This window comes from Herpailurus yagouaroundi, unplaced genomic scaffold (assembly GCF_014898765.1).
Source record: "Herpailurus yagouaroundi ecotype Mexico unplaced genomic scaffold, PumYag 100, whole genome shotgun sequence".
Classification (NCBI taxonomy): Eukaryota; Metazoa; Chordata; class Mammalia; order Carnivora; family Felidae; genus Herpailurus; species Herpailurus yagouaroundi.
Genome location: NW_024412391.1, coordinates 85,206,013 through 85,231,852, shown reverse-complemented (window position 1 = coordinate 85,231,852; position 25,840 = coordinate 85,206,013). Strand labels below are relative to the sequence as shown.

Sequence of the window (25,840 nt, the reverse complement as noted above, 5' to 3'; positions counted from 1 at the left end):
ATTAAAAGTTTTTAAATGTCTATTTTATTTTTGAGAGAGAGAAAGACAGAGTGTGAACAGGAGAGGAGCAGAGAGAGAGGGAAACATGGAATCTGAAGCAGGTTCCAGGCTCTGAGCTGTCAGCACAGAGCCCAGTGCGGGGCTCGAACCCACGAACCGTGAGATCATGACATGAGCCAAAGTCAGACGCTTAACCGACTGAGCCACCCAGGCGCCCCGCTTCTCAACAAGTTTTTAAGTGTACAGCACCTTGTTGTTAACTATAGGCTCTATGTCATACGGGAGAGCTCTAGAATTTATTCATCTTGTATATATCCATAACTGTATAATCATTACAAAATTCCCCACTTTCTCCTGGCAACCACCATTCTAATCTCTGCATCTATGAGTTTGACTAGTCTAGATTCTTCATATAAGTGGAATCATGCAGCATTTGTTCTTCTGTGACTGACTTATTTCCAGGCATAATGTTTTCCGTGGCAATGCGATGTCTTCTGTTCCTCACACCAAACTTCATGAAAGCCCCAAGCTGGTCTGGTCTTCAGTGTCTGCCCTGAGGGTAATCATCATGAGGGGACCACAAGCAGGTAAGAGGTGCTACAGTGACTCTGGGTCACCTTTTGTTCCTTTCTTTGTGCATCCCCACTCAGACCTCACTTCAGATGTCCCCAGACCTGGAACCTGAACCCGAAAACTTCTCTGCCCCCTCCAGGTTCAGGCTCTGGGGATCCATGTTTGCCTAGATTGCCAGGATACGTTTTGGCCCTGGATTTTGTATTCCAGAAATCCCTAGGAATGGTCTGGGCAAGACAGATGCTGTACAGAAAAAGTGATGCTTGAACTAAGTAAAACAGTGTCAGAGGAAGATGTCTCTGATTGTGCGACTGGTCTATCCCATGCCTTTTAAGCAATTAGAACTAGATAATGCGATCATTTGTTACCCAATTAAATTTGGAAGGCCAGAAATGCATGGATTAGCACTTTTGCTTTTGCTTCAAAGCAGTTGTTACTTAGATAAAAGGACACTTAAAATGAAAAATAAGTTCTGATACAAATGAAGAGGTATAGATAATATTCGCTTCTACTTTTTAAACACTAGAAAAATGAGTCCATCCATGATGTCACACAGGGTAGGATTTCCTTCTTTTTTCAAGGCTGAATAACATTCTCCCAACAAAGGAAAGCCCTGGATCAGATGGCTTCACTGGTGAATTCTATGAAACATTTAAAGGCTTAGCACTAATCCTTCTCAAACTTTTCTGAAAACTTAAAGAGAAGCAGTAGTTTGCTTGGTACAAGGCCTCATCGTACAAGGCCCACATTACACTGCTCCCAAAACCACAAAAACACACTACAAGATAAGAAAATTGAAGGTCCATATTTCTGATGAACATGGATGCAAAAATCTGTAAAAACAAAAAAACCTAGATGCAAAATTTGTGACAAAAGTTCTAGCAATCAGAATTCAACAGCATATTAAAAGGATCATATACTGTGATCAAATAGAATTTATTCCTGGGATGCCAGAATGCAAATCAATAAACATGATATATCACATTAACAGAATGAAGCATAAAAATCATATGATTATCTCAGTAAATGCAGAAAATGTACTTGATAAAATTCAACATCACTTCATGTTAAAAACTCTCAAATCAGGTATAGAAAGAATGTACCTCAATGTAGTGAAGTCCATATATGACAAGCCCACAGCTAACCTCATGCTGAGTGGTAAAAAACTAAAAACTTTCCACTAAGATCAGGAACAAGACAGAGGGGCCCTTTCTCACCACTTCTGTTCAACTTAATACTGGACGTCCTAGCCAGAACAGTTAGACAAGACAAAGAAATAAAAGGCATCCAAACTTGAAAAGAAGTAAATTGTCTCTGTTTGCAGATTATATGAACCGTATATATAAAACCCTAATGATTACACACACATATATGCACGTAGGCACACACACACACACACACCTGTTAGAATGAATAAGTGAATCCAGAAAAGTTGCAGGATATAAAATCAACATGCAAAAATCAGTTGCATTTCCATACACTAAAGGTGAACTACTCAAAAAGGAAATTAGGAAAATGTTCTCAGTTACATTAGCATCAAAACCAAAATATGTCAGAGGTGAATAATTTGTACACCGAAAACGATAATACACTGATAAAACAAATTAAAGGAAATATAGAGAAGTGGAAAACACCTTGCGTTCATGGATTGGAAGCGTTAATATCATTAAAATGTCCATACTACCAAAGCAATCTGCATATTCAGTGCTATTCCCATCAAAATTCCAAGGGCGTTTTATGCAGAAATGGAAAAATAGTCCTAAAATTTATGTGGAAGAGCAAAAGACCCAGAATAGCCAATGCAAAGAACAAAGCTGGAGGCATCACACTTCCTGATTTCAAAATGTATTACAAAGCAGCCATAGTTGAAATAGTATGATACTGGCATAAAAACAGACTCAGACTAATAGAGCATAATAGAGAGCCTGGAAATAAACCCACATGTATATAGGGAACTAATCTTCAACAATGGTGTCAAGAATACAGAATGGGAAAAAGGTCATCTCTTCAACCAATGGGGCTGAGAAAACTAGATATCCACATGTAAAATATGAAAATAACCCCCTACCTTACAGCATACACAAAAACCAACCCAAAATGGATTAAAGCTTTAAACATAAGACCTGAAACTGTAAAAATTCTGGAGGAAAATGGTAAAAATTCCATGATGTTAGTGTTGGCAATAATTTCATGAATATATGGATATGGCATCAAAAGCACAGGAAACAAAAGCAAAAGAAGATGAGTGGGACTACATCAGACTAAAGCTTCCTTCAGTAAAGGGAGAAAGCAGACTGGAAAGGCAACCTAAAAACTGAGGAAAATATTTGCACACCACGTGTCTGATAAGATATTAATTCCCCCCACTTCCTAAAATATATATAAGGAACTTGTAAAAATATTTAACAAAGAAAACAAGAACAAACACAAATAGCCCCATTTAAAAATAGGCAAAGGACTTGAGGGGCGCCTGGGTGGCTCAGTCGGTTGAGCGTCCAACTTCGGCTCAGGTCACGATCTTGCGGTCCGTGAGTTCGAGCCCCGCGTCAGGCTCTGGGCTGATGGCCCAGAGCCTGGAGCCTGCTTCCGATTCTGTGTCTCCCTCTCTCTCTGCCCCAACCCTGTTCATGCTCTGTCTCTCTCTGTCTCAAAAATAAAATTTAAAAATGTTAAAAAAAAAATTAAAAAAAAAATAGGCAAAGGACTTGAATAGACATTTCTCCAAAGAAGACATATAAATAGCAAACAGGATATATAAAAAGCTACTTAACATCACGAATCATCAGAGAAATGGAAATCAAAACCACTATGAAATATCACCTTATACCAGTTTGGATAGATGTTAGTAAAAGATAACAAATGTTGACAAGGATATGCAGGAATTAGAACCCTTGTATGTTGTTTGTGGGAATGTAAAAATGGTATAGCCACTGTGGAAAAGAGCATCGAGGTTTTTTTGTGATGTTGTACATTCTGATGCATATGTCAGGTATCACATTGTTGATTTAATTTTCATTTCCCGGATGATAAAAAAGAATTTAGCATTGTTTCATATGTCTGTATGCCATTTGGATATTCTCTTTTGTGAAATTCCTGTTCAAGTCCTTTGCCCATTTTAAAATTAGGCTATCCATCCTTATTGATTTCAAGAGGTTTTTCTATACTTTAGATATGACTCCTATGTCAGTTATATGTGTTGTGTGTATTTTTCTTATTCTGTGGCTTACTTTATTATTACAAAATGAATCTCTGACTTACTAGAATGTACTACAAGTTAATACTTTTCTAGTTTCTGGACAATTCAAGGACTTTAGAACATTAATTTCATTTACCCAACTCCTGATTTGAGTGCTTGTTGTCATGTATTTTAATTTTATTAAATTTAAAAACCCAACAAAATAGTATTTTGCTTTATATAGAGAAATTTACATTTACCTATATATATATATATGTATATATATATATATATATATATATATATATATATATATATATATATATATTAACTTTAGTTTGCCTTCTAGTACTTTTTGCTTTTCTGGGATTACATTTGAAATTATTTCATATATATATATTTATATATATTTACATATATATGTATTTACATATATATATTATATGCATATGCACTTTACTTTGCCTTCTAGTACTTTTTGCTTTTCTGGGATTACATTTGAAATTATTTCATATATATATATTTATATATATTTACATATATATGTATTTACATATATATATTATATGCATATGCACTTTACTTTGCCTTCTAGTACTTTTTGCTTTTCTGGGATTACATTTGAAATTATTTCATTCTTTGTTAGAGTATACTTGCTGGTGATAAAAATCTCTACTAGGCTATCTAAGGTGAGATACCTAAGCTCTCTCTCCTGGCTATTTTGGTTACTCTAAGATGCAACTGTTTTCTTTTCAAACTTGTGGTTATCCTTGGTAGGAAGTTGGTCCGATACCAAATAGTCAATTATAGCTCAAAATGGATCGAGCATGTTGACAGGTGTGAATAATATTATTTTGGTGTTCCTTAGCCTAGAATAGTGCCATGCACCACAAGAAAAATATTTGGGATGACATTGGTGACAGTGGTGGAGCAGGCAGCTCCAATAACCTACTCCTCCATAGAAACATTAAAAAATTAAGCAAACACTATTGGAATAAACTCTCTGAGAAGTCCGGAAAACAGATAAAAGTTTACAGCAACAAGCATGTGCTGAATCAAGGAAGGGCAACTTTGAATAATAAAATAGTTTTGGGTGCTTTTAGTTGCCGTTGACCAGGCCCTTCCAGGCTCTGTAGTGGTGTTGAAGATGGCAGCCTGTGTTCCCAGTCGGTGACCCTGGTCCCTGGGTAGGGAAGGAACTAAGCAGAAACAAAAGGTATCCAAATTGGAAAGGAAGAAGTAAAACTATTGGTATTCAAAGATGGTATAGCCCTATATGTAGAAAATACAAAGAATGTTTTAAAAACCCTACTAGAACTAATAAATGAACTTCACAAAGTTGCAGGTACAACATCAACACAAAAAATCAGGTATGTTTCTATACACCGGAAGTAAAAATATGAAAGTAGAATTAAGAAAGGAATTCTATTTATACAAACATGGAAAAAAACTAGGAATGAATTTAACCAATGAGGTGAAAGATTTATACACTGGAAACCATAAGACGTTGCTGAAAGAAATTTCGGAACTCAGTAAATGGAATGACATCTCATGTTCATAGATTGAAAACTTAATGTTGTTAAGATGGCAGTACTTCTCACAGCCATCTACAGATTCAATACAATCTCTACCAAATGTCAATAGTGTTTTTTCCATAAAGGGAAAAGTTAATCTCCCAATTCACATAGAATTTCAAGGGGCCCAGACAGACAAGTCAATCTTGAAAAAGGACAACGTTGGAGAATTCATATTTTTTCGTTTTAAAACTTACAACAAGGCTACCATAGGGGCGCCTGGATGGCTCAATCAGTTGAGTGTCTAACTCTTGATTTTGAGTCAGGTCATGATCTCACAGTTGGTGGGTTCAAGCCCTATATCCAGCTCCTTGCCGAGTGTGGAGCCTGCTTGGGATTGTCTCTCTCTCTCTCTCTTCCTCTTTCTCTGCCCTTCCCCTGCTTGTGTGCTCTCTCTCTCTCAAAATAAATAAAAAAAACTTAATAAAAGACTACAATAATCAAGACAGTGTGATACTAGAATAGAGATGTATAATCAATAGAATAGAATTGAGAGTCCAGAAGTAAACTCAAACATCTATAGCGAAGTGATTTTCAAAAAAGATGCTAAGACCATTCAATAGGGTAAATAATAGTCTTTTCAACAAATCATGCTGGGACAACTGGACATACGTATGCAAAAGAGTAGAATTGGACCCCTACATCAATGGTAGATATAGATATAGATAGTTAGATGATATATAGATAGTAGGCAGATGTAATATCTCAAAAGGAGCAAGTAGTCTAAAGATAAGAGATAAAAGCATAAAACTCTTTGAAGAAAACAGGGGTAAATTTCTATGTCCTTGGATTTAGCAGTGGATTCTTAGCTTTGACAACAAAAGTATGAAAAACAACAAAAGTAAATACATTGGACTTCATCAAAATTAAACACTTTTGTGCCTGAAAGAACAATAGAGAAGAAAGTGAAAACCCCAGAATGGGAGAAAAAATATTTGCAAATAATGTATCTGATAAGAATCTAGTATCCAGATTATATAAAGAACTCTCATGACTCAGCAACAAAAGACAACCAAATGAAAAAATAGGCAAAGGACTTAAATAGACATTTATTCAAAGAAGATACATACTAGGCCAATGAGACGTGAAAAGACTCTCAACATCCATCATTAGTTATTAGGGAAATGAAAATCAAAACACAGTGAAATACCACTTCACACCTACAAGAATGGCAAACAAAACAAACAAAACAACTCCCCCAATGAAAATGGAAAATAAAAGTATTAGCAAGGATGTGGAAAAATTGGAACCCTTGTCCATTGTTGATGGGAATGTAAAATGATGCAGTTTTTGTGAAAAACAGTTTGGCATTCCTCAAAAAGTTATAGTGTGACCCAACATTTCTACTTTTAGGTGTAGACACAAAATAATAATTAAGAAAGATAATAAATACATATACATGCATGTTCACCACAGCACTATTCACTATGGCCAAGAGATAGAAATAGCTTGGGGCACCTGGGTGGCTCAGTCGGTTAAACGTCTGACTCTTGATTTCCTCTCAGGCCATGATCTCACAACTGGTGAGATCAAGCCCTGTGTCAGGTTCTGTGCTGGCAGTGCAGAGCCTGCTTGGGATTCTCTCTTTCTCCCCCTCTTTCTCTGCCCCTCCTGTGCTCGCTCTCTCTCTCCCTTTCTCCCTCTCTCTCTCAAAATAAATAAAATAAACTTAAAAAAAGAGGTGGAAACAGCTCAAACATCCATCAATGGATGAATGGATAAACAAAATTTGGTGTATATGTATGCAATGGAATATTATTTAGCGTAAAAAGGAATAAGGTACTGAAACATGATACAGTGTCAATGAAACAAAAGATCCTGTATGATACCATACAGACACAAAAGATCAGGTATTATATGATACCATTTATATGAAATTCCCACAATTGGTAAATTGATAGAGAGAATGTACATTTATGCTTATTAGGGGAGGAGGAGTAGAATAGGAACAAGTGCTTGAGGAAATAAGAGGAAAATGAGAGATTTTCCGTTGGGGTGATGACCGTGTTTTAGAACTTTATAGAGATGGTGGTTGCACAACATTTGAAATGCATCAAATCAAAGCCACGGAATTGTTAGCTTTAAAATGGTAATTTTATGTTATGTGAACTTTTCTTTGGTTCAATAATTAACAATTTAGTAACCCGTCTCCATCCCAAAGAAAAATGTTTAAATGAGTTTTCTTCTCTTTCCCAGACTTCCATGGATTTGAGGTAGTGGGGAAACCTATAGCTATTTTAAATATGGAAGAATTATCTAAATCACATGGAACATATTTACACTGTTCTACTTAAGCTATGTAAGTGTAAAAATAGAAGTTAATGCAGAAAATTCTACCATTATATGCCCAACTCATCTGCCCCTCCCCCTCCAGCTTTGCATTTGGCTAGCTATACCTTTTTTCTGTCCCAGATCAGGTACTTAGAAATATTTGTTGAATGATGACACGATGAATAAGCATTTTACAATGCTCATGCAAATACAATGCTCTCATCTAAACTGTCCTCTATACTGTCACTATGAGTGACACTATGAGTTAGTCTCTATGAGATGTGATGAAAGCCTGTAGGCTTGCAATAGTTATGTGTATAATGGAAATCAGTAATATTCATTAGTGTGGATTGAAAAGTAAGCAATGAATATGTATGTAAGCTATTAAAAAGATAAAATAGACAAAATCTGACTATTGTCTTTGGAAAAATAAGAATAGAGAAGGGGGATTGGTTGGAGAATTTTACCATTAACTTAAATTAGAAATTCAGGGGGAAAGTTGGATTGGGCAGGGTCTGTGTTATAAACTCCCCTTTGAACATTTTGTGTTTGAAATAGGTGTGGTTCATTTGGACTTGTGTGTCTAGTAGGCATCTAGATTATAAACTTAAAGAGTTTAGGATAGATAGACACTTCAGGTTGTTATCACTCAGGGAGAATACAGATTGAGAAAGGAGGAGAACCCAGGACAGAATCCTAGGGAATATCATCATTTAAGGAGTAGGTGGAAGCAGAAGAGACTAAAAGGAAACTTAGACACAGTGAACTCCAAGCTCAGAAAAGTGCCAGGAGAAGAGTCATGAGTGACTAGAGAAAACCATGTCTTGAAAATGATGGAGTGGTAAAGATTTAGGTCAAAGTCAGCAAGAATTAAGAGAATACAGAATATACCATTCAAATTAGTGTTTTTTTTCTTTGGGTAAATACCCAAAGTCGTGGCATTACTGGCTCATAGAGTTTTTCTTGTTTTAATTTCTTTTAGGAACCTCCATACTGTTGTCCATAGTAGATACACCACTGTACCTTCCCATCAGCAGTGCAAAAGGATTTTTTTTTCTCCACATCCTCACCAACACTTGTTATTTCTTGGCTTTTTGATTCTAGCCATTCTGACGGATGTAAGGTGATATCTCATCGTGGTTTTGATTTGCATTTTCCTGATGGTTAGTGATGCTGAACATCTTTTCATGTGTCTGTTAGCCATTTGTAGGTCTTTTTTTGAAAAAAATGTCTCTTCAGGTCTTCTACCCATTTTTAATCACATTATTTGCTTTTATTGGTGTTGAGTTAGGTAAGTTCTTTACATACTTTTGATATTAACCCCTTATTGGATATATCATTTGCATATATATACAGTTGCCCATTCAGTAAGTTGCCTTTTCATTTTGCTGATGGTTTCCTTCACTGTGCAAAAGCTTTTTGTTTTAGTGTAGTCCCAATAGTTTATGTTTGCTCTTGTGTTCCTTGCCTGAGGAGACATACGTAGAAAAAATGTTGCTAAGACCTATGTCAAAGAGATGACTGCCCAAATTTTCTTGGAGGAGTTATATGGTTTCAGGTCTTACATTTAAGTATCTAATCCATTTTGAGTTTATTTTTTTGTATGGTGTAAGAAAGTGGTCCAGTTTAGGGGTGCCTGGGTGGCTCAGTTGGTTAAGCATCCAACTTCAGCTCAGGTCATGATCTCACAGTTTGTGAGTTCGAGCCCCGTGTCAGGCTCTGTGCTGACAGCTCAGAGACTGCAGCGTACTTCAGATTCTGTATCCCTCACTCTGCCCCTCCCCCACTCATGTTCTGTCTCTCTCTGTCTCTCTCTCTCTCAAAAATAAATAAACATGAAAAAAGTTAACAAAAAAAAAGTGGTCCAGTTTAATTCTTTTGCATGTAGCTGTTTTGTTTTTCTGGCACCATTCATTGAAGAGACTGTCTTTTCCTCATTGTATATTCATCCTTCCTTTATCATTGATTAATTGACCACATAAACATGGGTTTATTTATGGGCTGTCTATTCTGTTTATCTGCGTGTCTATTTTTGTGTGTGTGTATATGTATATGTATACACACACACACACACACACACACACACACACACACACACACCACACAATGCAGTATTATCCAGCCATAAAATGAATGAGATCTTGCCATTTGTGACAATATGGATGGACCCAGAAGGTATTATGCTAAGTGAAGTAAGTCAGAGAAAGACAAACACCATATGATTTTACTTGTAAGTGGAATCTAAAAAACAAAACAAATGAACAATGACACAAACAAACAGACTCTTAATTACAGAGAACAAACTGGTGGTTGTCAGAAGAGAGGGGTTTGGGGAGGGGTGAAACAGGTAAATGAGATTAAGAGGTACAAACTTCCAGTAATAAAATAAATAAGTCATATTGATGAAAAGTACAGCACACAGAATATTGTCAATAATATTGTAATAATATGTCTAGTGAGTCTCTGAGCACTGAGTAACGTATAGAATTGTTGAATCAGTATGTTCTACACTTGAAACTAATATAACATTGTGTAAATTATACTTCAAAAGTAATAATAAATAGTGACTACAGAACAGAAATCCCAGCAGAGTGAGGCATCTATGGCAATATTTACTTCAAGATTAATTGTAACTTGTATCTTTAAGGATGTGAGTGGTGTAGAGCAGTAAGAAAGTAAGCAGAAGATAGAGAAGGGCAAGCTTTATAGGAAAAGAAGTCGAGGTAGCAGTGTGTGAGCCACCTTGAGGGAAGCCTTGAGTGAATGGTACATGAAACTATAGGTCCCTGAGTGATTTAAGCTGATAAGTCACTTTAGATTCGAAGAGAGGCTATGTTTGGTCATATGATGAAGAGGGATTAACACATTTTCTGCTGTTTTCCTTCTATTCCCTTTATTGTTTATTAGTTTGCAACTAAAACAGTACACAGTTTATCTGAAAGGGGCAATCCTTCTAGTAATTTAGGAATTTGGCAAATCACTAGGATACATTACAGTTTAGTTCCCATAAAACGATGCTATTTTATAGGTAAGTAAGTTAAAAACCTGGGATTCAAGGTTTCAATTAAAAAGAAACAACACACCACCAACCCTAGAGAAGAACCCAGTGGTGGATGGCTGTTGGGAAGGGCAGGATAGGTACTGTCCAAAGAGACATGGGTTCTGAGACAAGTTGAGACTGATCCAGTCTGATCCAAGATAGACTTTTAAATTTAATCCACTCTTAAGCAGAATATAAATTCCTGTAGAATTTGTTGAAAAGGCAACTTGAGGTGCAGGAGTTTAATTACTAGAAGTTGAGAAGACCAAGGAAAACATGATTTATGAGTGTAGAGCTAATGTTAGAACTTCATAGAATTTTGCCAACTCAAACCATCAGTGAATTTGGTCGTTCTCATCCTGTTCTCTCCTAATTTGAGGGATTTGGTTGCATCTTGGTGCAGTTGTTTAGCTCACCGCGGTCTCTCGCGTAACGGTACCACAACCCCAATGAGCATCCTCTTCTGCTCCGCAGTGAGTCAAGACAGCCAGGAAGGAGGCTCTCCTCTCCACTGTGACTCATGGCGCATGAGACTGAGCTGGTTCCCTGGGGTATGGAGCCACTGCACACCCCTCTTACATGTGGACCTGATGTTAGCCAAGGCTGGTCAAACCACCAAATCCACATGTCAAATTAGGCCTCTGGCTTGCAAAGTTGTTAAGAAGTCATACAGAGGTCATTGGTTTATTCTTCCCAGTGATGTTTGTAAAGTTTTCACACAATGCTTATGTTGGCAGGAAGCAGCTCCTATAAGATTCTAGTGGTAGCATATGAGGAAGGGCCAGAATAATGGCAGAATATCCAGGAAAGTAATGTTTACCATTTGTCATTAATTATTTTCAAAGGAAGTTTTCCACATTGCTTTTTTGACCAATTGGAGGTTCCCCTAGTCTTTGTTTGTGTGTGTCTGTAAGCTGATGTCCTTTCTGTGTTTAAAAGAAAAAAAGAGTAAAGACATTGTTAGTAACTCTTAACTTTAGAAAGCACCATATTGATTCAAAATTTCAACATAAGATTGTACTATCCATAAAGATGTTTTAAAAGAGAAAAATAATACAAACAGAGAACACTATAATGCTAATATTCACTCTTTGTGAAATTCACTATGAGCAGGAACTGATAGAGTTAGTAAGTTTTTTCTAAGAATTTATAGGGAAAAGGAGATTGGACTTACCTCACCCTTCCTCCCTCCTTCCTTCCTTCCTTCCTTCCTTCCTTCCTTCCTTCCTTCCTCCCTCCCTCCCTCCCTCCCTCCCTCCCTTCCTCCCTCCCTTCTTTCCTTCCTTCCTTCCTTTACTTCTTCCTTCTTTCTTCTTCTTTTTGCTATAGAAAAAGGAAAAAAAAATAGAAAACCCAGTCTTCACATCTAGCCTCATTTTTTAAAAAATGTTTATTTATTGAGAAAGGGAGAGAGAGCATGCAAGGGTGCACATAGAGGAAGGGCAGAGAGAGAGAGAGAGAGAGAGGGAGAGAGAGAGAGTCCCAAGCCGGCTCCCTACTGTCAGCATGGAACCCAACTTGGGCTCAATCTCATGAACTGTGAGATCATGACTTGAGCTGAAATCAAGAGTCAGATGCTTAACCAACTGAGCCCCCCTGGTGCCCCACATCTGGCCTCATTTTTAATGCTGTATACCAACAATTTCAAAGAAAGTTTGTCTTTCCCAAGAGGTTCACTAGTGTCTGGTTATAACAAAGTAGACAGTATTTAGACAGACCAATTACCTATATATGAAATAAACCTGCATAATATGTTAATTCGAAATTCTGACTTTAAAAATTCCATGTCAAAAAAATAAAAAATAAATAAAAATTACATATCACTTACATAAATAATATATGAATAGACTCCTTACAAATAATTAAAATATTATAGATGTATAATGAGTGAAGAATAAAAATCTTTCAAATGCTCCCATTTCCATTTTTAATTTTTTTATTATTTATTTGTTAAAGTAATCTGTACACCCAGCATGAAGCTTGAACTCATGACCCTGAGATCGAGAGTCATTTGCTCTTCTGACTGAGCCAGCCAGGTGCCCCCAAATGCTCCTGTTTTTAATCCAGTCCCACAGATGGCTACTATTAATCATTTAGTGTACAGCCTTCCCAACTTTTTCCTCTATATTAACATTATGTACATTAGCAGTTGAAGCCAGTATACTGGACAGGTAAAATGCATTGGATATAAATTGAAAACATTTTTTATTTTTGCTTTCCATTATCTCTTTAAACAGGCTCAGTGGGAAATTTCTTCCTCTGCCAATAGGTCACCACTGGGCCTATCTATTGACTCATCTGCTCCTTCCTAGTTAACTCTTAAGTTCTAAATTATAGTCCTCTATTAGAAATTAGAATGCTAAATGCTATATATGGATCAGCACTTCAATCTCGCGAATTCAAGCCATCCCTCCTTCCCCTCCCAGGGCTCACTATAAATGGACCACCTGCTGCTGGAGACCACCTGCCCCTTTTCTCCCTTCTTCCTAGCTACTTCTTTCCCTGTCACTAGCAGTGATATCTGACCCACTCTAGTTGAATCTAAAGGGACGGGAAATAGGGAAGAAGGGGAGATGGGTGTGGGAGGTAGGCAGGAAAGTGTTAAACTCTAGTGAATTTTATAAGAAGGTTTCAGGGTCTCTGGGCCTGGGTGTTTTGTATTATTTTAATTGTGGTTAAAAAAATGGTAACATTTACCATCTTAACCATTTTTAAGCATACCATTCCATAGGGTTAATTGTGTTCACACTGTTGTGCGCTTGCTCTCTAGAACTCTTTCATTTTGCAAAACTGAAACTCTGACCCATTGAACAACAGCTCCCCATTTCCCCTTTCCCCCAACCCCTGGCAACCACCATTCTACTTTCTGTTTTATGAGTCTGACTACTTTGGATATTTCACGTAAGTGGAATCATACATTATTTGTCTTCTTGTGACTGAGTTAATGTCCTTAAGTCCCAACCATGTTGTAGAATATGACAGAATTTCCTTCTCTTTTTAAGGCTGAATAATATTTCATGGTATGTATATATCACCTTTTTTTTAATCCATCCATTCTTCTGTGGAAATTTGGGTTGCTTCCACCTTTTGGCCATTGTGAATAATGCTACAATAAACATGAGTGTGCACATGTCTTCAATCCTTGTCTCAATTTTTTTGGATACATACCCAGAAGTGTGATTGCTGGGTCATGTGGTAATTCTATTTTTAATTTTTTGAGAAGCTTTACATTCCCACTAACAGTGCATAGGGTTCCAATTTCTCTACATTCTCACCTATACTTGTTACTTTCTGGTTTATTTTTTTGACACCTCATTGCACTTCTTTGATGATTAGTGATGGTCAACATCTTTTCTTAAGCTTGTTGGCCGTTGGTGTATTTTTTTCTTTTTGGAGGAATGTCTATTCAGGTGCTTTGCACATTTTAAAATCAGGATGCTGTTGTTGAGTTATAGGAGTTCTTTGCATATTGTATATATTAACCCCTTATCATATCTGTGATTTGCAAATATTTCTTCCTATTTTGTAGGTTCATGTTTTACCTGTAGGTATTTAATCCATTTTTAGTTCATTTTTGTGTATACTATAAGGTAAAGATCCAACTTTATTCTTTTCCTTGTGAATGTCCAGGTTTCCCAGCATCATTTGTTGGATACTGTTCTATCCCCATTGTGTGGTCTTGGCCAGGTTGTCCAAGGTAATATGACCAAATACATGAGGGTTTATTTCTAGCCTGTCTGTTCTCTTCTGTTGGTCTATATATCTGTCTTTCCATGGTACCACTCTGTGTTTTGATTACTGTAGCTTTGTTATATGTTTTGAAATCAAGAAGTGTGAGGCCTCCAACTTTGTTCTTTTTCAAGATTTAGTTGGGATTCCTTGAGATTCCATATAATGTTAGAATTTTTTTCTAGTTTTGCAAATTGTCATTGGGATTTTCATAGGGATTGCATTAAATATGTAGATTGCTTTGGGTAATATGGACATTTTAATGTTATCAAGTGTTCCAATTCATGAACATGTGATGTCTTTCCATTTATTTGTGGAAATAAATAAAACTTCTAAGTATTCTGTTCTTTTTAATGTTACTGTAGATGGAATTGTTTTCATAATTTCCTTTCTGAATTGTTCATTGTTAGTGTGTACAAATGGAACTGATTTGGGTTGTTGTTTTTGAATCCTGCTGCTTTGCTGAATTTGTTTAACAGCATTTGTATGTGTGTGCACATCTTTAGTTTTCTGCATATAAGATCATGTATTTGTAAACAAAGATGATCTTATTTCTTCCTTTAGAATTTGGATGTCTTTTTTTTTTTTTTTTTTTTTTTTTTTGTCCTGACCTATTTCTCTGGCTAGGATTTCTAGTACTATGTTGAATAGAACTGGTGAAAATGAGCATCTTTCTCTTGTTCTTTATCTGAGAGGAAAAGCTTTGAGTTTTCCTCTATTGAGTATAATATAAGTTGTGGGTTTTTCATATATGCCCTTAATTATTTGAGATAATTACCTTTGATTCCTGGTTTTATGAGTGTTTTTATTGTGAAAATGTGTTGAATTTTGTTAAATGCTTTTTCTTCATTAATCGAGCATGTGTTTGTTTCCCTTCATTCTGTTCATGTGGTATATTAAATTGATTGGTTTTCATGTGTTGAACCATCTTGACATTCTATGAATAAATCCCACCTGGTCACTATGGAATGCTTTATTTATTTTTAATTAATTAATTAATTAATTAATTATTGTATATAATTTATTGTCAAATTGGCTTACATACAATGCCTAGTGCTCATCCCAGAAAGTGCCCTCCTCAATGCCCATCACCCATTTCCCCCTCTCCCCCACCCCCCATCAACCCTCCGTTTGTTCTCTGTATTTAAAAGTCTCTTATGGTTTGCCTCCCTCCCTCTCTGTTTGTAACTATGTGGAATGCTTTTAATGTGCTGTTGAATTAAGTTTTCTAGTATTTTGCTATTTTTGTATCAATATTAATCAAGGTTATTTGCTTCTAGTTTTCTTTTCTTATAATGTCTTTCTCTGGTTTTGGTCTCAGGGTAATGCTGGAGTCCTAACTGAGTTTGAAATTTTTTGGAAGAGTTTGAAGACTATTGTTGTTTTCTTCTTTAAATATTGGTGGAATTCGGGTGCCTGGGTGGCTCAGTCGGTTGGGCGTCCGACTTCAGCTCAGGTCACGATCTTGCGGTCCGCGAGTTCGAGCCCCGCGTCGGGCTCTGGGCTGATGGCTCGGAGCCTGGAGCCTGCTTCCGATTCTGTGTCTCCCCCTCTCTCTGCCCCTCCCCCGTTCATGCTCTGTCTCTGTCTCAAAAATAAATAAAACGTTAAAAAAAAATTAAAAAAAAATATTGGTGGAATTTTCTGGAAAAGCCATCTGGTCCTGAGGTTTTATTTTTGGGGAGATTTTTGATTACTGATTCAGTCTCCTTAGTGATTATAGGTCTGTTTGGACTTTTTGTCTTTATGATTCAATCTTGTTAGGTTCTATATTTCTAGTAAGTTATGTATTTCTTTTAGATTATCCAACTTGTTGGTGTATAATTGTTCATAGTGGTCTCTTATATTCCTTTTATAATCCTGGCATCAGGTGTAATATCTCCTCTTTTATTTTTGATTTTATTTATGTGAGTCCTCTTTTTTTTCTCAGTCTAGCTAAGAGTTTGCCAATTTTGTTGATTTCCTAAAAATCCAACTCTATGTTTTCTTGATTTTTTTCAATATTTCTGTTTTCTATTTTATTTCTGCTGTAAAATTTATTATTATTTTTTTCCTTCTGCTAACTTGAATTTAGTTTGTTCCTTTTTAGTTCCTTACAGTTGAAAGTTAGGTCATTTATGTGAGATATTTCTTCTTTTTTAATGTAATTGTTTACTGTCATAAACTTCCCTCTTAATACTATTTCATTGCATCCCATCGGTTTTACTATGCTGTTTTTCTATTATTTTCACTTGTCTGAAGATACTGTGTTCATTTTTGACTCATTGGTTGTTTAAGAGTATTAATTTCTACGTGTTTGTGAATGTTCAATTTTCCTTTTGCTCTTGATTTCTAGTTTCATCTCATTGTTTGGAAAAGATCTTTGGCATGACTTAAGTCTTCTTAAATTTGTTAAAACTTGTTTTGTGGCTCAACGTGGGGTCTCTTGTGGAGGATGTATCGTGTTCATTTGAGAAGAATGTGTATTCTGCTGTCCTTGGATGGAATGTTTCGTATATGCCTGTTAGGTCTAATTGGTCTGTAGTGTTGCTCAAGACTTCTGTTTCCTTATTGATTTTCTGTCTAGTTATTCTAGCCATTATTAAAAGATGGCTGTTGAAATTTCCTACTATAATTGTATTGCTGTCTACTTCTCCCTTCAATCCTGTCAACTTGTTTCTATATATTGAGGAGCTCTGATGTTAGGTGCATGTATCTATAATTCTTACATTTTTCTGATAAATTGATCCTTTTATCATTATAAAATGTCCTTCTTTATCTCTTGTGACAGTTTTTAACTTACCTATTTTATGTTATGATTATGTTCACCCCTGCCTTATTTACTATTGCACACTATGTCTTTTCCCTCTTTTTGCTTTTAACCTATGTGTGCTCTTAGATTTTAAAGCTAAGTCTCTTGTAGACAGCATATAGATGGATCTTGTGTTTTTTAACCCATTCAATAACTCGATGTCTTTTAATTGGTAGGTTAATCTATTTACATCTAAAGTAATTAATAATAGGGTAAGACTTACTATGGCCATTTGTTACTGATTTTCCATGTGTCTGGTAGCCATTTTGTCCCTCTTCCTGGCTTGCTACTTTCCTTTTTGTTTCATTGATTTTCTTTTGTAGTTATATGCTTTGATTCCTTTCTCATTTCTTTCATGTATCTTCTATAGTATTTTATTTGTGGTTACTATGAAGATTACAAGAAGCATCTTAAAGTTATAGCAATCTACTCTATTATTTTATTTGTCTTTAATTTTAATTCCAGTAGTTAACACACAGTGTTATATTGGTTTCAGGTGTGCAATATAGTGCTTCAACAATTCTATACATTATCAGGACTCATCAAGTTAAAGTACTCTTAATCCCCTTTACCTATTTCACTCACCCCCCCCCCCCCCCGGTATCAATCTGTTTTGAACTGATAATAATTTAACTTAACTTGTGTAGAAAAACTCTATTGCTTTACATCTCTGTTCACTCAGCTTTATGTTACCAGTGTCACAAAATTACATTAAAAAAATTTTATGTTTATCCATTTTTGAAAGACAGAGACAGAGCACAAGCAGGGGTGGGGCAGAAAGAGAGGGGGACACAGAATCTGAAGCAGGCTCCAGGCTCTGAGCTGTCAGCACAGAGCCCGACACGGGGCTTGAACTCACGAACCGCAAGATCCGAAGTCGGACGCTCAACCGACTGAGCCACCCAGGTGCCCCACAAATTACATATTTTTATACTGTGTACCAATTAACATAGATTTATAGTTATTTTTAATGCCTTTGTCATTTAAATTCTATGCCAGAATTAAAAGCGATTTATGTCAACATTACAGTACTGTTTGTCTTTATATTGATCTTTCCCAGAGAGAGAGCTTTATAATTTTGTTTTCATTTGCTATCCAGTGTCTTTTTGCTTTAACTTGAAGAACTCCTTTTAGCATTTCCTGTAAGGCAGTTCTTGTGGCAGTGGACTTTTTCAGCCCTCATTTGTCTAGGAAAATCTTAATTTCCCTTTCATTTTTGAAAGACAGCTTTGCCAGATACAGTATTGTTTGGCAGTTTTCTTCTCTCATCACATTGAATAGATTATCCCAAGTCCTCTGGCTTGCAAGATTTCTATCTATTGAGAAATCTGCTGATAATCTCATAGGAGCTCCCTTATATGTAATGAGTCACTTTTCTCTTCCTGCTTTCAAGATTCTCTTTGGGACTTTTGACAATTTGATTATAATGTGTCTTGGCATGAGCCTTTTTGTATTTATCCCAATTGGAGTTCTTTTTATTTCTTGAGCTTGTGTATCCATTACCTTTCTCAAATTTGGGGCATTTTTGGCCTTTATTTCTTCAAATAGACCATCCACCCCTTTCCCTGTCTCTTCTGTGGCTCCCATAATGCATATATTACCACTTTTGAGTAGTATGCTTTTGAGGGTGTCCCATAAGTCCCTTGGCTCCTATCACTTCTCCTCATTCTTTTTTCTCTTACAATTCTGACTCATAATTTCAAATGACTCGTCTTCATGTTAACTGTTTCTTTTGCTTGATCAAGTCTGTTGTTGAATCCTGTGAGTGAATTTTCCAATTCTCTTTTTGTATACTCCAGCTTCAGAATTTCTCTTTGATCTTGTTTTTAATAGGTTCTATCTCTTTGCTGATACTCTCATTTCATTCGTGCATTATTTTACTAATTTCATTTAGTTGTCCATCAGTGTTCTCTTTTAGCTCATCAAGCATCTTTTAGGCTGTTTTTAATGGTTCTTTGTCAGGTAATTTATAGATCCCCATTTCTTTAGGGTTGGTTTCTGGAGATTTATTTTGTTCCTTTGATTTTTGCCGTATTTTCCTGTTTCTTTGCATGCTTTGTGATTTTATTGAAATTTGGGCATTTCAAAAAATAGCCATCTCTCCTGGTCTTTATGGACTGGCTTTGCACTGGGAAGATCTTCAAAAATCAAGCTGGCTAGAGATTCTGGAGCATCTCAACTCACCTATGCATATGTGACTTCTCTGAGCTTGTGCATGTGATTTCTCTGTTAAAGAAGTTTGCCTTGTTTCTTTTCAGGAGCTTATAATATTTCCTTTCCCTGGTGACTGCCCATGGTAATTCAATCTCTCTGGTGTTGCAACAAGCCACCATGCTAGCCTTTGTTCTCAGTGGCCCTTAGGCATCCAAACTATATTGGTTCCTGTCAGAACCGAGTTAAATGAGACAAAAACTAGTCCTTGGGACAGCCTTTTGAAAGGCCAGAGTGTTTGATAGATGTTCCACTTTTCTTTGTCTCTCCTTAGGGAGAAGCCACAGGTTGGGCATTTTCTACCAATGTTCTGTGCTGCAGAAGGGGAGGGGATATGCCGGGTCAATGCAACAAACTTTCTTACCAGCTTCCATGTGGCTCTTCTTGACTTTGCCCTCTCCAGGGGTGCTGCAAATTCTTAACTGGTTTCTCGAGTTCTCACAAAGGCAGTTTAGTCTGTATATCATTGAGTTGGTGTCTCTGTGGGGAAATAAGAGACTGGGACTTCCTGTTCCACCGTCATGCTGGTGTCACTCCTGGGCATTGGTGTTTTTTTACATGTTCTTCATTCACTGACAGTTTTACTTTCTCTATTTCAAATTCTGTACATAGCTTAGTAAGTAATTTGGAATATACCTGTTTTTTTATCTCCAAATTTAACATCCTGTTTACACATATAAAATTGCATTTTCATCTTTTGGTAGCTATACCACTCAGTCTCTGTTATTTCAGCATGCACTCCATTCCGATGTTCTTCTGGGGTCCCATCTCAATGTCAACCTCATGAGTAGGAGTTGTAAAGGTTCCAGGCTAGCTCTCTCCTTTGTGTTCTGATCCACAGGAAATAGTCTTGTATCCTATGCCACACGTCAGTGTAAGTTTAGCATGTTCCCAACAGAGCCCGGTTTCACTTTCTCTCTTCTGCCACCCCAGGATAACAGCGACAGCCCCTCTCCATTAGAATCCTGAGGCCTTTGTCACATATTTCTGTGACATTTTCTGTGACATCCAGCCCCACACCTCCAAGAAACTTATGTCATACCCTCTAAGTGCTCTTACAGGACTCCTTCCTGAGAGAAGTTAGTACCCTCTAACATACCCCCCCACCCTTCCACTGGGTGTGTATGTGACAAACACTCATAGTTTGTTCTAAAGAAATCTTTCTCACAAAATCTCTTAGCTTCAACCAGTTTTACTTACCCTATTTCAAATTCTGAATATCGTGTAGTAAGCCTTTTAGAATATAATTTATTACATCTTTAAATTTAACATCCTGTTACACATATAGAATTGCATTTATAGGCACATATAAATTTCCAGTTATGTGTGTGTGTTTGTATGTTTTACAAGAATTGGATCATTCCATGTGTGGTAGGCAGAATAATGGCTCTACAAATAGGGCCACATCCTAATGCTCACAGCTTGTGGATATGTGACCTTATCTGGCAAAAGGGACTTTGCAGATGGGATTAAGGTAAGGATCCCAAGATGGGGAGATTATCTTGTATTATCTGGGTGTGTCCAATGTAATCATGAGTGTCCTCATAAGTGAAAGAGAAATGCAGGAAAGTCTGAGAAGGAGAGTTGATGATAGAAGCAGAGATTGAAATGATCTGATTGTTGGTCAGGGCCATGTTCAAGGAATTTTGGCAGCCTCTAGAAGATCAAAAAGACAAGAAAAAATGAATTATCCCATAGAGCCTCTAGATGGAACATGGCCCTGCCAATATATTGGTTTCAGCCCAGTGAAATCCATGTGGGACTTCTGACCTCCAAATGTGCAATGCAATAAATTGAAGGTGTTTTGAGGCATTAAGTTTTTGGTAATTTGTTACAGCAGCAATAGAAAATTAATAAGGGCTTGATTAAATGAAATATAGAAATCATAGATCAAGAACCTGTGGAAGAGCCAAGTATTAGTCACCCCTACCACCCAGGTTCCAAGTGCACCCCCATGTTTCCCAGGCTCCCTTGCAATTAAGTTGGGACTGATCATGGCTAATTGAGTGTTAAGTGGAAGTTACATATTACTTCCAAGCCGGTTGAAAGCTCTCCACTCCCCTTTCTTGGCAACTTTAAAGCCCACATGTTCAAAAGTAAATCTGCAAGTGGTGAGATGTTAATAGAATGTCATTTTACCTTATATTCTTGGTTTATGCCAAGTCTTTACTTGTAATGTAAATAAAAACTATCACTATCAATAATGTCATAAAGATGTTACCTTACTTTTTTTTTCTAAAACACTAGTTTATCTTTTGCAGCTAGATATTCATCCAACTGGGATTTTTTCAGTATATTATGTTAGGTAGTAACCTAATTTTATTCTGTATTCATAATCAGTTGGACCAGACTTTTTATTGAATGGTGTATCCATTTGAACATACTTGTTATATATGGTTTCCATATGTGAGCAGGGCTATTTTGAGTCTACTGCTCACTTCTGTTTTATTTGCTTGATTTATCTGTCCCTGGGCTAATACTAGACAGTCTTAAATACTGTTGCTTTATAACATGTCTCCCTTCCTGTTCTTCAAATTTGTCTTTGAGATTTTTGGTTCTTTGTCAATTTCCATGGAAAACTCTGGTGGGGCTTTGTGCTTATATTTAATTTGTAGATTTATTTGAAGAGAATTTCCATCTTTGCTGGAGAGTCTTCCAATTTTTGGAGTTGGCATTTTTTCCTCTTAATTTATGTTTTCTTTTCCATCCTTCAATAATGTTTTGTAGTTTATTTTGTAAAAAATCATTTAGATTTCTTTCTGGACACCCATAAATTTTGGTCACTGTTATAAATGGAATATTTTTTTCTACTACCCTAATAGTAGTAGAAAAAAGTCTACTTTATAACTGGAGATATATGAGGATTGTAGATTCTTTTCTTTGTATCTAGTAGCATCACTAACCACATTACTGATTCTAAGGATTTATCTATAGATATTCTTGAATTTTCTATGTAGACAATAGTCAAATCTGAAATACAAACAGTTTGGGCTCTTATTTCTCAATTCTACTATCCTATGTTTATTTTTCCTTACTGTTTTAACTAGCGAACTAATGTTAAAAAGCAATATGACATGAAAGGATGCTCAGCATCACTATTATCAGAGAAATGCAAATCAACACTGCCATGAAATATCACCTCACACCCATCAGAATGGCTAAAATTAACAACACAGGAAACAACAGATGTTGGTGAGGATGCGGAGAAAAAGGAACCCTTTTGCATTGCTGGTGGGAATGCAAACTGGTGCAGCCACTCTGGAAAACAATATGGAGGTTCCTCACAAAATTAAAAATAGAACTACCCTACGACCCAGCAATTGCACTACTAAGTATTTACCCAAAGGATACAAAAATACTGATTCGAAGGGATAGATACATGCACCCTGATGTTTATAACAGCATTATCAACAGTAATCAAATTATGGAAAGAGCCCAAATGTCCGTAGACCGATGAGTGGATCAAGAAATTGTGGTGTATGTATAATGTGAATCCAGACATGAGGAAATACATTTTAGCAGTTTCCAAACCCTTTTATGATGCTTGCTGATAAAAGTTACATGGGAGGCAGTAGGAGGGAACTAATATTTGTTGAACCCCTACCATGATTTGGGCAGTAATGCTGACCTCTGAACACCTGGTTTCTCATTTAATTCTCCCGGCTCTCTGTGAGGTGAGCAGTGTGATCCTTATTCTGCAGAGGAGGAAACTCCGAATCAGAGAAATGATATTTGCTAAAGGTCACGCCAATGGGACATGGTAGAGTCCAGATTTGACTCCTGGTCTGTTTGATGCTAAGGTTTTTGTATTTTTCCCTTTAGGTCTGAATTACACTTTTCCTTGTTGTTAGTCAGTAGCACAGTTATTCTCTCAGTCACTAAGCTCTATTCGTGATTAAACAATTATATTAAAAACGTAGTGCTTAAGAAAAAAAGAAAAACCTGGCTCTCGGAAGTTGAGGCGAGAGTGACGCCGATGTGGTAGCCACCGCCACTTTCGTCATGGGATAATAAAGCCAGGACGTACCACCTCACTGGTTAACTATGGAAGACTATACCAAAATAGAAAAAATTGGAGAAGGTACCTATGGAGTTGTGTGTAAGGGTAGACACAAAACTACAGGTCAAGTGGTAGCCATGAAGAAAATCAGACTAGAAAGTGAAGAGGAAGGGTTTCTAGTACTGCAATTCAGGAAATTTCTCTATTAAAAGAACTTTGTCATCCAAATATAGTCCGTCTTCAAGACGTGCTTATGCAAGGTTCCAGCTTATATCTCATCTTTGAATTCTCTTCCATGGATGTCAAGAAATACTTAGATTCCATCCCTCCTGGTTGGTTCATGGAATCTTCACTTGTTAAGAGTTACTTGTACCAAATCCTACAAGGGACTGTGTTTTGCTACTCCAGAAGAGTTCTGCACAGAGACTTAAAATCTCAAAATCTATTGATTGATGACAAAGGAACAATTAAACTGGCTGATTTTGGCCTTGCCAGAGCTTTTGGAATACCTGTTAGAATATACCACATGAGGTAGTGATGCTCTGGTATAGATCTCCAGAAGTAATGCTGGGGTCAGCTCGCTATTCAACTCCAGTTGACATTTGGAATTTAGGCACCATGTTTACAGAATTAACAACTAAGAAACCACTTTTCCATGGGGATTCAGAAATTGATTAACTCTTCAGAATTTTCAGAGCTTTGGCCACCCTCAATAATGAAGTGTGGCCAGAAGTGGAATCTTTATAGGACTATAAGAATACATTTCCCAAGGGGAAACCAGGAAGTCTCGCATCCCGTGTCAAAAACTTGGATGGAAATGGCTTGGATCTGTTCTCAAAAATGTTGGTCTATGATCCTGCCAAATGAGTTTCTGGCACAATGACACTGAGTCATCCATATTTTAATGATTTGGACAATAAGATTAAGAAGATGTAGCTTTCTGAGCATTTCTACGTATCAGAAACAGATAGTTATGTTTTTACTGCTTTGTCTATTTTTGTTTTGTGTTTTTCTCTTTCTTTCTTGCAAACTTAAGCTGTACTTAGTCTTCTGATTTCAAAACTGTAACTTAAAAATGTTGGGGCGCCCGGGTGACGCAGTCGGTTAAGCGTCCGACTTCAGCCAGGTCACGATCTCGCGGTCCGTGGGTTCGAGCCCCGCGTCAGGCTCTGGGCTGATGGCTCAGAGCCTGGAGCCTGTTTCCGATTCTGTGTCTCCCTCTCTCTCTGCCCCTCCCCCGTTCATGCTCTGTCTCTCTCTGTCCCAAAAATAATAAATAAAAAACGTTGAAAAAAAAATAAAAAAAATGTAAATATTGTTCTATATGAATTTAAATATAATAATTCTGTATATGTTTATAGATCTCACTTCAACAACTATTTGTTACCATAATAAAAGTATAAATCTACTTTGAGCCATAAAAAGGAATGAAATTTTGCCATTTGCAATGATATGGATGGAGCTAGAGAATATTATGCTATGTGAGATAAGTCAGTCAGAGAAAGACAAATTCTAAATGACTTCACTCATATGTGGAATTTAAGAGACAAAACAGATGAACATATGGGAGGAGGAAGGAAAAAGAGAGAGAGGGAAACCATAAAACAAACTCTTAACTGTAGAGAAAAAGCTGAGGGTTGCTAGAGGGGAGGTGGGAGGGGTATTAAATGGGTATTAGGTATTAAGGAGGACACTTGTGATGAACACTGGGTGTTGTATATAAGTGATGAATCACTAAATCGTACACCTGAAACTAAAAAAAAAAAAAAAAAAAGATTGTGAATTCCCTCTTGTTTTTTTTTATTTTCCATTTCATTGATTTTTGATCTCATATTTATTATTTTCCATATTCTATTTTCTTCAGATTATTCTTGTTCCTTTTCTAATGTCTTGATCTTGATGTTGAACTAATTAATTTTAAATCATTTCATTTTTTAAATTAATTTTTTAGTTTATTTTTTTTTTGAGAGAGAAAGAGAGAGAGAGAGTTGGGGAGGGGCAGAGAGACAGGGAGGCACAGAATCTGAAGAAGGGCCCAGACTCTGAGCTGTCAGCACAGAGTCTGATGCAGGGCTCAAACTCATGAACTGTAAGATCACGACCTGAGCTGAAGTTGGATGCTTAACCACCCAGGCACCCTAAAATCACTTGATTATATGTAGGTATATATGTACCTACATATAATCAAGTGATTTTATGTAGGTATATATGTATATACTATGCACCTACACATAGTATATATGTATATATATTTAATTGTGTAAATTTACCTCTAAATCCCAGTTAACTGCATCTGATAAATTTTGATATGTAGCACTTTCACATGTGTTCATTTATGATTTTTCTATTATGATATCCTCTTTACATTTTAAAGGTTTCAAATATGGGAGGTTATAGGCAAATTTCCTTTTAAACAATCTTAAATTTATTTCTAATTTTATTGCAGAGATTATAATTTATACACTATTGATTCTTT

The 25,840-nt window shown here is 36.5% G+C and overlaps 1 long non-coding RNA gene and 1 pseudogene across 1 annotated transcript in view; both read left to right on the top strand.

Annotated features, from left to right (window-relative positions):
- Positions 1-25,840, top strand: part of LOC121028911 (uncharacterized) — a 230,656-nt gene that overhangs the window by 1,866 nt on the left and 202,950 nt on the right. Inside the window, exon 2 of the long non-coding RNA XR_005789497.1 lies at positions 463-587. This is a non-coding gene — a long non-coding RNA (uncharacterized LOC121028911). The remainder of the gene's footprint in view (positions 1-462; positions 588-25,840) is intronic.
- LOC121028909 (cyclin-dependent kinase 1-like) lies at positions 23,407-24,246 on the top strand (annotated as a pseudogene).